The sequence below is a fragment of the Equus przewalskii genome, chromosome 1 (assembly GCF_037783145.1).
Source record: "Equus przewalskii isolate Varuska chromosome 1, EquPr2, whole genome shotgun sequence".
NCBI lineage: Eukaryota > Metazoa > Chordata > Mammalia > Perissodactyla > Equidae > Equus > Equus przewalskii.
This window is the reverse complement of record NC_091831.1, coordinates 66,426,358-66,438,501: the sequence shown is the minus strand read 5'-3', so window position 1 is coordinate 66,438,501 and position 12,144 is coordinate 66,426,358. Positions and strand designations below refer to the sequence as shown.

General features: G+C 52.9%; 1 protein-coding gene across 30 annotated transcripts in view; it reads right to left on the bottom strand.

Moving 5' to 3' along the window:
* The window catches only part of ZMIZ1 (zinc finger MIZ-type containing 1), a 238,602-nt gene that overhangs the window by 72,008 nt on the left and 154,450 nt on the right, over positions 1 to 12,144 (bottom strand). The gene's annotated exons all lie outside the window — the stretch shown is intronic.

Sequence of the window (12,144 nt, the reverse complement as noted above, 5' to 3'; positions counted from 1 at the left end):
CATTTGGAAATGCGGTTGTCATGGGCTTTCCCTCTGAGAAGCTGGTTAAATGGATTAATTCATACTTCATAACTTGCTGCCTTTTGGGCAAGAACTAGCTTCCTGCAAGAGAGATTAACTGGCATCCCCTTCTTGCGAGGCCAACCCTGGGGCAGCCAAGGGAAGAAGGACTTCTCTGCTCTGCACAAAACTGCAGGCTGTGCTAAGCCTCACCTCCTCTAAGGAGACTTCCGTCATGTTGGGTTACAATGGCTTCTTTGGGGACAGTCACTGATTCACAGAGATATTCAGTGGGGCCCTGCCCTCCCAAGCAGCCCCACAGAGGTTTGGGGTCCCAAGAGGGAAGAGCCGTGGGGTCCAGTGAAGACTCTCTCATCTTCTGCTCTTTGGTTGGCCCCGTCCCCATTGCAGATCCCCTAGACAACTTACCCTAAAGCCCAGTGTTCAGCCAGCGACACCCAGAAACAGATGGGCGTGACAATTTGGCCCACTTTTCAGAAGAAAACACTAAGATGTATGGCTCTAAGACCCAGTTTCTAACATTAATCTGGTTGTAACACAATGTCAGGGCTCGCACCTCGATTATACAGAATTCAAACAGCCAAGACCTCAAATAACCAGAATGCTCATCTCCTGGATTCTCCCCTCCCAGAAGTTCTGTGCAATGATCGTTCACAGTATCAGTCTGATCCTTAGAGCCTTCTGAGCCACCAAAGACCCAAATGTTTAGAACTTACAGGTTGATTTCTGAAATAACCTGTACATGTTAGTACTATGTGGCCAGCCTCAGGCACTGAGTTCAGAAAAGCCGCTCCTGTAGGTTGAGCCAGAATCTCGACTGGAATTGAGCAGAGTTTTACACCAGATGGACACAGACCTGGTAGCACTGCCTTTGAAACTGTTAAGACAGCCCCACCAGTCCTCCTCTCTGGCCCCAAGCCCCCAGTTCTCCCAGGGACTCACTCCTGGAGAAGCCCCAGGCTTGGGTGGGAGAGGAGCATTAATATGCTCGTTTAAGTGTCTCTGGCCTGGGGCCAACAGTTTTCAAACTTCCCCAAGTAAGCCTCCCTTTCCCCCCAAAAGTAAAATACTCTCCACTAGCAGATTTACCTAATTAGGAAAACAAATTGTTTTCAAGCATCCATTCACCAGCCAGCACAGAAGCCCCCTTCCTCCACTCCCCTCGACCAAAGCTCGGGTTTTCACATGCTAATTTCAAGGCCTGCTCAGCCCTATTCAAGCCACTAAGGCCTGCTTGGGTAGCAAGCTCCTATTAATATGACACACCCAGAGTCCACAGCAGTACAGCTACTCCAACCAGTTCTTGCTTCAGAAGGGCTTCTTCCCGCTTACTCCACATTCCAGCTTCACTTCTCCAACTTCCAAAGATTAGTTCAAAAGCCTAGGGCCCAAAGAAGTCCGCTCCACTCCCTGGGCGCCTGCCTGGATAAGGATCTACAGGAAAGGGGCCTAGACAAAGCTGCTCTCCACCTCTGCGTACAGACACTCTGTAAGCTCTCCGAGTGATCTTGGTGAGGGGGGCGCAGCCCAGAAGAATGACTTGGGAGGCAGAAGAAAGGGAGAGCTGCGGCCCGGCACCCTGGCTCCTTGATGAATGCCTGCGAGTGCTCGGGAAGCCTGATGTGGGGATCAACAGCGGGTGGCCTTTTTTGTGGGTGTTCCAACTCCTGCCGTGGGCCCTGGTGAGGAGGAGCCGCCCATAAATCACAGCAGCGGGGAAGGAGCAGCAGCTCGCTCCAGAGGGCGCACGGGAGGGAGGGTGCTCTGGTAGCCTGTCATGCAGAACCCACCTCTGCAGGACCAGCTGGGCCCTGGGGGGGGAGGAGACAGCTTCAATCAAGTCTGGGGTGCAGGAGAAGCCTCTTCCAGGACTCCCCAGCTCAACTACAGAGGGCTGGGCCTCCTGTATCCTGTGCCAGCCCAGGCCAGTAAGGGGAAAAGGGGGAAAGCCACCTAGGATGAAGGTCCCTCAAGGGTGGAAAGTGGCTCCACCCCCAGGCTTCCAGGCTGAGGGCTGGGTTGTCTCCTGTGCTAGGCTTCCTGTGGTGGGAGGCCTGAGGGCTTATAAAAGCCATGCTCCCTCCACTGAGACTGAAGAGAGGCATAACCATGAACTCAAGAGGTTACTCTTCTGGGCACTCACTTCTGAGTCACAGAGCTAGGTCTTCCTCCAGCAGGGCTTGCTGATTCAGCAGGTCTCAGCAAGGATCTCTGTGATTCAGAGATGTCACCCATGCAGGCTCAAGTGCTCAGAGAGGGAGTGAAGACTAGAGGGCGGGCCCTGGGGGGTGTCCATGTGAATGTGACAGGTGTGTCTTCAGGCCCTGGGGGCTGCCTGTACCTCCACCTTCACAGGACTGGTCCTTCTCAGAACATATGGAAGGGAGTGCAGGACATAGAGTGCGTTCAATAAAGAAACACACACCTCCTGGAAGTAGCTGTCTCACTGCCAGCTCAGCTGCCTCGGGAAGGCTCAAGCAGCTATACTGGGCCTGAGTCCTGAGCATGGGCTCTGCCTCCAGGGACCTTCTTCTGGAGTTTCTGCCCACCTCTGAGGAGTCAAGGCACAAACTTCCTTTTGATAACACTGTTCCCTCTGCCCCCTTTCCCTTTGCTCCTTGGCTCTGGTCAACCTCAATTCTACACGTACAGTCTTAAAGAAGGAAGGAACCCTTGAGGTTAAGCTCCCAGTCAATGCAGGTGTCCCTGACACACAAGGGGACAGCAAGAGGGCACACTCTCACTTCTGACACAGAGCTAGGAGCCCCAAGCTGGATCCAGGCCTCTCCTCTGTCCATACTAATGCAGAGCTCAGGGTGACAAGGTGCTTCCTGGTTGCCAGGCATGGTTCAAGGCCCTTTCCAAAAGTGTCAACAGGCCCTCCTCACCGACAGCCCTCTCTGATAAAGTGTGATTATTATTCCCACTCTACAGAGAATAACCCTGAAGCAGAGAGGTTTAGACAACTTGCTAAAGGATTTAAACTACTCAGCAATCTGGCTCCAAAGTCTGTACCTGTAACTGTCATACTATATTCCCAAGATGGGACTCCAGGGCCTAGAGGAGAGTGACCGTCAGGGTCACACAGCAAGTTAGAGCTGTGTCCCCCGATTCTTGTTTTATATTCTTTCCAGCACACAACATTACATATACTGAAATACTTCCTTTCTTTGTGTTTCTTTTTCATGTTTAGCATCTGTGCAATTGTAAGCATCCGCCTATCATTTTGGGTTAGCCAGGGCTCTACCTGAGGGGCGACTGGGGACGTGGTGGAGAATGAGACCCCCTGGCTCCTCCTCTTGTCATTGCACTCCACCTCCCTTCATGGATTTATCCCCAAGAAGGGCCCTCATCCCAGTCTTAGACCACTTTCCCACAAGTCTGCATTTGGCTTCTGCCCAAATCTTATAATCACTTCATTAGGAACACAAAACCAACCCCTGCCCCACCCCCCAACCCAGCACCTCCGAGAAGCCCTACAACCGCAAGGTCATTGAGGATCTAGGAAAGCCTCCTGCAGGCTGGAGGAGGAGAGAGGATGGGGAACGGAACCCAAGAACCAGGCAAAAAATGGTCACTCAGGTGGCTTCCGTCTTCAAGAGCTGCCTGCCCCTCCACCTGCTCAGCTGGAAAGGCAGCTGCCCCCCCAGGCTGTCTGCCCATGCCACTGGGATGGCCACAGCCTCTCAGCCACCAGGATGTCTCATGGGCAGAGAAGCCAGAAGGCAGGCACTGGCCACGTCCCCACTAGCTGAGGAGCTGTAGAGGGAGGGGACACGCCTGGATTTAGAGACCGAGGCTCAGGAAACAATTACTGACTAGCTGGTAGCCCTGGACAAGTCACTTAGACTTCCTGAGCCACCACCTCCTTCGCAAAATGGGAGTGAGGCCACCTACACCAAGGAAGACCAAAAGAGATAACAGTGATTATTCTCGACAGGCTGAGAGGCTGCGGTCTTGTGGGTTGAACTGTGTACCCCTCAAAAAGATGTGAAAGTCCTAACCCCTAGTACCTACGAATGTGACCTTATTTGAAAATAGGCCTTTGCAGATGATTAGGGTGGCCCTAATCCCACATGACTGGTGTCTTTATAAAAAGGGGACACAGAGACAGACACTCATGAGGGAGAACGCCGTATGAAGACTGGAGTTATACTGCCACAGGCCAGGGAACTACCAGAAGCTGGGAGAGAGGCCTGGGACACGTCCTCCCCTGGTGCCTTCAGAGGCAGCACGGGCCTGTGACGTGACCCACTGATCTCAGACTTCTGGCCTGTACCACTAAGACAGTGTGTTCCTGTGATTGAGCCACCTGTCTCCAGGCCTTTGTTATGGCATTCCTGGCAAACTGACACACACGGCGATGCCATGAAAACCCAAGCTGCAGCAACTTGCTCCTCTGCTTCAATCCCGTCCTCAGTGGCTCCAGCTCAGTCAGTGCACAAACCCACAGGGCCCTGCCTGACCTCCCTGACCTCACCTCCTTGCAGTCTCCGTCTGGTTTACTCTGCTCCAGCCTCACTGCCCTTCTGGCTGCAGACACCCCAGATGCCCCCTCAGGGTTTGCCAGGCTGGTTCTTCTCCAGGTGGCTAGGCCTGCTTCTCACCTCCTGCAGGCTTTCATCCTGGTGACGCCTTCTTGGGGAAGCCTTCCTCAGCCACATGGCCCAATCACTTGGCAGCCCCTCCCGGCACTTCCTACCACTCTCCTGACGGTGCTTTCTCCTTCACATTTATGACTGGTGTATTTCAATTACTTCTCCTTAGTGCTGCCTCCCTTACTAGAAGGCAAGCTCTGTGTCAATAGTAGCTTTTGTCTGTTTTATGTGTTATATCGAGAGTATCTAAAATATGCTAGGCAGATGTGTGATATTTGCTGTATGAATGAAACAAGGACCAGCTGCCTGAAGGAGTGAGTGAGTCTAGGCGAGTAGTGCCCTGTCCCTCTGCCCGCTGGCCCAGACACGAGGTCCCCAACCTGCCCACCTGCCCTCTGGAAGAATGTGGACTGTTTCTTGGCAGAGGCAGCCTGTTCAGACAGGAAGCTCAGGCTGGCCAACAAAGGGACTGCCGGAGGTGGTGGGGAGCTCAACACCCAGGCCTCTAATGAATCTCTTCCCATTGATTTCTGGAATTGCCTTTGAAGGGAAGGGAGGGCCAAGGCAGCTCAAATGTCCGTGCCTCAGCAGTCCTGGGGTTTTTTGCTTCTCCCAGGACACAGCTTTGACAGGGGGCTTCCGGAGAGCCCCCGGGTTGGACTGACATAAACTCCCTGCAGTTGGAAAGGCAATTTCCCTTCCTGCTGGAGTTGTCTGCCTGTCTGTCTGCCTGGCTGTGTGGCACAACTCCCCGTCTGGGCTGGGGCAGCCAAATTCTATTCATGATGCTCCCCAGACAAAGACTCATGCTGGCCCCAGGAGGACGCTGTCCACTTTGTAGAGAAGGACATGAGGCTCAGATGGGGAAAGATTTAAAGCCATAGACACACTCTGTCCCAAGGCTGGGGGGCTGGCAGGACTGACTGCAGGCTGCCTCAGCAGCCATCCAACCCCAGTGTGCCCTTAAACCTGTGTGGCCCATTCCATCCAGCCCTTGTTCCTCCAGAGCCACTACTGCCCATTTGGAACCACCAACTCATTGCCATTGGAGAAAAAGAGCCCCCAGTTTTATTTTTCAAGTGAGGAAACTGAGGCTCAGAGAGAGGCCAGGGTTTCCTCCAGTCAGCAAATTAGCGAGAAAGTGAGGTCTAGACCCAGGACTCCTGGCTTGTTCCGCAGCCCTAAGCCATCTCTCCCATTGCTGAGTTCTCACCAAACTGTGATGTCAAGGGCATGCTCTCCAAACTGTAAAGTACTAGACAGATATGAGGGCTTACTGTTCTAAAGGGCTCCTGTTCATCAACTGTCTCTTCCATGAGCTGGTGGGAGTTGGATGGGGAGGGTCTGTCCCACTGTTTTTCCTAGTCCTCACAGGGAGGTTGGGGGCCAGACCCTGGACCTTTCAGCTCCTTTCCTCATCCACAGTGGGAGGCACACACATCAAGAAGATGGGTAGAGGCCTTTGATTTGGGCTCAAAAGAAGCAAGGAGCTTCTGACAAGTCAGGGTTGCTCGGGTGTGGTAGTGATCGCTGTGTGTAAGCTGAGGATAGAGAGCTGCAGAGGGGATCCATAAGTAGGCTTACGGCTTCTGAGGCCCAGCCTGGGCAGCAGGAACAGGGCACAGGCCATGGGCATCACCGAGAGTCGCCGTCCACCCTTCCCTGCACACACGGCACAATTCCACTCCAGCAGTCTCTTGTCTAGACAAGAGCCTCCAAACTCTTTTCTCTGCCTCTGGCCCCTAAGTCCCTCTTCTCCTGCTGAGGCTTTTTAAAAGGCAAATCTGACCACATCACTCCCTTGTCTAAAACCTTCCCCCAGGGCCAGCCCAGTGGTGCAGTGGTTAAGTGCCCACGTTCTGCTTTGGCGGTCCGGGGTTTGCCGGTATGGATCCTGGATGCAGACGTGGCACCGCTTGGCAAGCGATGCTGTGGTAGGCATCCCACATATAAAGTAGAGGAAGATGGGCACAGATGTTAGCTCAGGGCCAGTCTTCCTCAGCAAAAAGAGGAGAATTGGCAGCAGATGTTAGCTTAGGGCTAACTGCCCTAAACAAAAACAAAAACAAAAACATTGATCTCCCTTGCCCAAACAAAACAAAAAAAAGGAAAAATAAATATTAATAAAATAGCATAATATTTAAAAAAAATAAAAAATAAAACCTTCCCCAGCTCCCCAGTGCTGTCAGCATCAAGTCCAAGTTGGAGCTCCTTAGATTAACATTCAAGGCCCTGGAAGTCTCACATGTGGTCTCCGGGAGAGCCCTTCTGCTCCCCTCGACCTGGTTTCCTCCTGTCTGGATGTTTCCAGCAAGTCCTTTAAAGGCATTTATAAACCCTGGTTTGCTCAACTGTACTGAGCAATCAGCCTTGGGGATCTCAGCCCTGAGGCCGCTATGATTTGGGGCCAAGTAGTGCTGCTTCTTCCCCACCTCAGTTTCCCCATCTGGGATGTAGGCAATATTCTGGGATGCATGGTAGGAAGGCACAGCCCTGGGAAGCAAGCCAGTGCTCCTGCGGCTCCCCGTGAGCAAAGGGAGCCCATGTGCCCCTCGGGCCCCAGGCAGACCTGGGAGTGAGCTGTGTAATTGAATTTGGCCTAATTACCTAATTGCGCTAAGGAACAAGTACTGACAGAGGCCTCAGGGTCGGGGATAGTTGGAAGCCAGGAGCCAAGAGGTAGCTTCTAGATTCCTTAGGCATTCAGGGAAGCAGTGCTGGGCACCAGCACCTTCATAGCCCTTAACCTTTTGGTCACTTGAACCCTGGGAGGCAGATGATACTGTTCCCACTCTACACATGAAGAAACTGAGGCTCAGAGAGAAGCATCTTGCACGGGGACAGAAGTCAAAAGAATTAGAGAAGAAATTTGAACCACATTCCTTCTGCATCTGGGGCCTTTGCACATGCTGTTCCCTCTGCCTGGAATGCCTCCCTTCAGCCCCCTCTCTGAGCAGATTCTCTCCTTGGAGCCTTCTTGCAAGGGTCATTTCCTTAAGAAAGCCTTCTCTAGGCTCCCAGGCTCATGGTCCCTCTCATCTGCCCTTTGTAGAACCTATCATAATGATTACACCATTGTCGGAGGGTATTTATTGCAAATCTGTCCTCTCCATCAAGCCTCAAGCTCCTGGAGAGTAAGGACCACATGTGCCTCACTCCTGCTATGTCCAGGCATCCAGCATAGGCTTGAGACACTGTGGTGCTCAATAAATGTTTGCTTAATGAATGGATGAATAACCTCTAAATTCTGTTTTTTTCCAGACACAGTCTGTTGGTTTCCTGCCATCACTAGCCTGGGCCTCGGGGGGTCTCATCTGTAAGGAGCTTTGCACCGGGGCTATGCCCAGAGTCCCTCAGAGCTGCATGGGAGCCAGAGGGATGCTGCAGGGCAGAGACAACCTCCAGACATACTGGCCTCAAGGATGGGAGACAGGAGGTCCGTGCTGTGAGGCCCTGAGCTGGAGGCTTCAGATATGAGGTCCCACTGTTGGGAGGCAAAGGGACAGGCCCAGGGTCACTCAGCCTGCAAATAACCAGAACTGGAAGCCAGGACTGCCTGAGCCTGGGACCTTGCCTCATTGCCCCTCACCATGCTGTCATCAAATGACAGAGCAAATGAACTAGGCTAACTTACAGAAGGACAAGTACTTTAATCCAAAGAAAATCATGTGAGTAGTGGAATTTCAGGTCTCATGAAACGAGGCAGGAGAGAGATGATTAGATTCCTCCACAAAGGCAGCTGCCCACTGGGCTAACCCACAAGGCGGCCCAGCTCCTGGATGCAGCCAGGCCTCCATTCCTCCAGGACTTGGGGGTCGTCAAGCCTCCTTCCTCCTTCTGGGAGGCAGTGCTACTTGGTACCCAAGTGTACAGATCTGGAGAAGGACTGCTTGGGTCTAATTCTAGCCCTGCTACTTATTAGCTGTGTGGGCTTGAGCAAGTAATTAACTTCTCTGAGTCTCAGTTTCTTCTAAATATTTTTGTAAAGATGAAAGGAGAGAATAGACATGCAGTATTTTGCCCAGTGTTTAGAACATGGTAAGGACTCAGTAAAAATTAACTCCTAAATTGATCAGGAGTAGAATAACGGTAATATTAGAAGCAACAGGATAGTAGGAGTAATAGCAATATCAGTAAGGATAGCTGTTGTCGGAGTAACAGTACTAGTAGTAGTAATGGGAAGAGTATCAGTGGTGAGTATTGTATCATGCCAGTCCCACTCCTGGTATGCTGAGGGATGCTGGAAAGATTGCTCCCTCCCTCTGGGCCAGCTATCCTCAGATAAAAATAGGGGGTTGGGCCAGGGGATCCCGAAAGGCTTCCGCACTCTGCATTCACATCAGAGCCTAACAGTAGCAATAAAACAATACTACTTACTATTTACACTTGGTACTTACTATATACCTGTGTACTCCACAAGGGCACTGTCTTCCTGCCTCCCCTTTCCTCTCCACACACAGTGTCCTCCTCCCTGACCCAGCTTTCTTCCTCTCACACCTGATTTCACTGGGTAGGGTAGTATCCGCCCACCTGTTTTGCCTCAGTTGCTGGGATGTGGCAAATGGATACTGAGTTTGCATGCAGGGCACAGATCCCCACATCATCCCAGCTAATCCTCAACACCTCATCACAACAACCCCATGGAGGAGGTATGGTTAGCCCCATTTCCCGATGCCACAGCTAAGGCTCAGAGAGGCTTATGTCAGTTACCTAAAGTCACACAGCTTGAAAACAGGGGAGTAGGAGGCAAGCCTCCACAGCTGGACATTTGCCATGTCATGCAGATGATTCCCACACCTCTAAGGGTCCTCTGTCCCCCTCAACCCGGCCACCCTGGACTCTTCAGTACCAACCCTCCCCTCCTAACACAGCACAAGGTGTCATTCTGTATTCAGTGAAGATGATACAGTCCCTTATACTCCACAGATGAACCCTTCCTCCTCCCATCAGTCACAGGCCCATCTGTCCCTGTCTTGGTCCTCAATGATTTAAGTCCCATGTCTCTTCTGGCCACCTGCGAGCTGGCCCTCAGTCACAGCTGGACTGGCCAGCACTGGGACTTAAATAAAAGGTGGTTGATGATTGAAAACCACAGAGATGGGGCCGGCCTGGTGGAATAGTGGTTAAGTTTGCGTGCTCTGCTTCGGCGGCCTGGGGTTTGCCAGTTCGGATCCTGGGTGCGGAAATGGCACTGCTTGGCAAGCCATGCTGTAGCAGGCATCCCACATATAAAGTAGAGGAAGATGGGCAGAGATGTTAACTCAGGGCCAGTCTTCCTCAGCAGAAAGAGGAGGATTGGCAGCGGATGTTAGCTCAAGGCTAATCTTCCTCAAAAAAAAAAAAAAACCCCTCAGATTTCTCGCAGCATTGGAATCTCTGACAGTTGTGGGTGTGTGTCTCACGGCCTCAGGTGGGCCCTGTACGGTGGCTGCTCGATGGGGGTGCTGGGCTCTCCAATCCCCAGTCCCCCTCTAATCTTCCACCTGCATGCCATTGCTCGTTGTATCACCGCCTGGCTGCACGGACAGGCGGTGACACCAAGCTGAGGCAGCCCCTTCCGCACAAGGAGGGGGCCTGGGACCCAGACCCTGAAGCTTAGTCTTGGCTGGCCCAGGGCACCAGCGCCTCTGAGGACCTGGCCCCTGGGGCCACCTCTCACTCCCTATATTCTCCCTTCAGAGGGGCTGCACCTTTCTTCTCCTCTTTTGTTTTTCTCCTCCCACAGTTCTCTCTCCATTTGGGGTGGGAGGAGAAGAACCAGATGCAAAAAGCCCCGTCCCCAGGGGGTGGGTGCGCCAGCCTCTCCCTGGAGACCACCAAGGAGGAGCTGCTTCCACAGGGCTCACAGCCAAGTGAATGGGGCCTCTGCCTGCTTCCCAGGGCTCAGCTTCCCCACGGAGCTCAACAGCACACCAATTTCCCGCCGTCTGCATGGGGAGGGCGAATTCCCATTTTCTCTCTTCCAAGTCCCTTTTGCACAGATGTAGGCCTTTCACACATGCGGGCCCCTTGCCTCTTGGCCTCCCGGCAGACACTTAATTGGGAGGAAGTGATTCTAAACATCTGGGGCACACATCTGAGAGAGGGCTCAAGACCACACGGAGCCGGGAGGAAATGGGAATACATGCAATTATGTCACTTCCTCGGCTGAGGGTGCTCAGGAGGGGGCAGTGCTGAACAGCAGCAAGCATTTCTGGGGGTGTAGCCCAGGGCCGGAGCTGGGCAGGACCAGGACTGGTGCACTGCGGGCAGTGAGCCTAGGGCGTAGAGGAAGAGGCTGCAAGTGACTCCTGGGAAGAGCTGAGCTGCAGCCAGTGGAATCAGTGATGCATGGAGCTGCTGTCCCAAGGGGAAAGGGGGAGACAAAGGAAATGAAGGAGAGAGGAAAGGGAGAGTGAAGGAGAGCAAGGAGAGGAGGAGAAAACGGAAAGGAGAGAGGGAGAGGGAGAAGAAAGGAGGGAGGCGGAGAGAGGAAGAGGGGATGGAGGAGAGAAAGAGGGAGAGGGAGAGAGGGAAAGAGAGAGAGGACAGAGAGGCAGAGGACTATCGGACTCAGCTCAGAGAGGCCTCAGGCTTCCAGGCAGCGCGTGCTTCCCTGGCAGCCCACCAGGAGAGCAGCATGCCCTGACAGGTGCATTGTGGAGGCAGATGACCCAGTTCTGATCTCGGCCCAGCCACTCCCCAGCTCTGTGACCCTGGCCGTGGACTTCACTTTTCTGAGCCTCAGTATCCCCATCTGGAAAAGGGGACAGCAGCTCTCCTTCCTGGGCTGTTGTAAGAGTCAAGGGACTCACCTCCCTGAAGTGACGGCAGAGCGTGGCTATCTCTGACTCTCCCTCATTTTTCCAGCCCTGTTTGGTTTGTGAGCTTCCTGCTGGAAGTGGCTGGCTCCAGGAGGTTCCACATTCTCTCCTGTCAGCTTCCTCTGTTGCTGATGTGGGTCTGTTGACACTGTGTTTTTCCTAAGCGTGTCCTGGTCTGTGAGCTCCTTGAGGGTACAGACGATCTCTAGGGTTACTCAAGTGCCAGTCACAAGGTCTGCATATAATAGGTACCCATGCACATTTGTGGAAGGGCTGAATTTAGCTTATCCTTTGCACTGAGTTTCTGCTGTCATTATAATTATGTGCCTGTTTGCAAGGCAGATTCCTAATTCCACCCCCCCAACCCCCAGCCCCGGTAATTCCTGTTTCCTGCCCAAAACAATAGTGACTCTTCATCTCAACCAGGTGGGACTGGGTCCTTCGGAATTCCCTACAGGAGGCCAGCCTAAACAAGCCAGGAAATGTGCCTAGGAATATAATGAAGCATCTGTTAAGACCTCTTCAAGGAAAGTCATTGGCCAGAATTGCCAAGCTCTGGGGTCTGTTTCTCTCTGAGCCCAGAAGAGCATGGCCAAGGTGATGATGCTTCCTTTCAGCCACCTGCCTGGCTGCCACCCTGTCCCCAGTGAGGGGAATTACCACCTTGCAGAGCTTCCACTGCAAAACACAAACACCTGGTTGCCTGGGCAGCACCTTGCCAG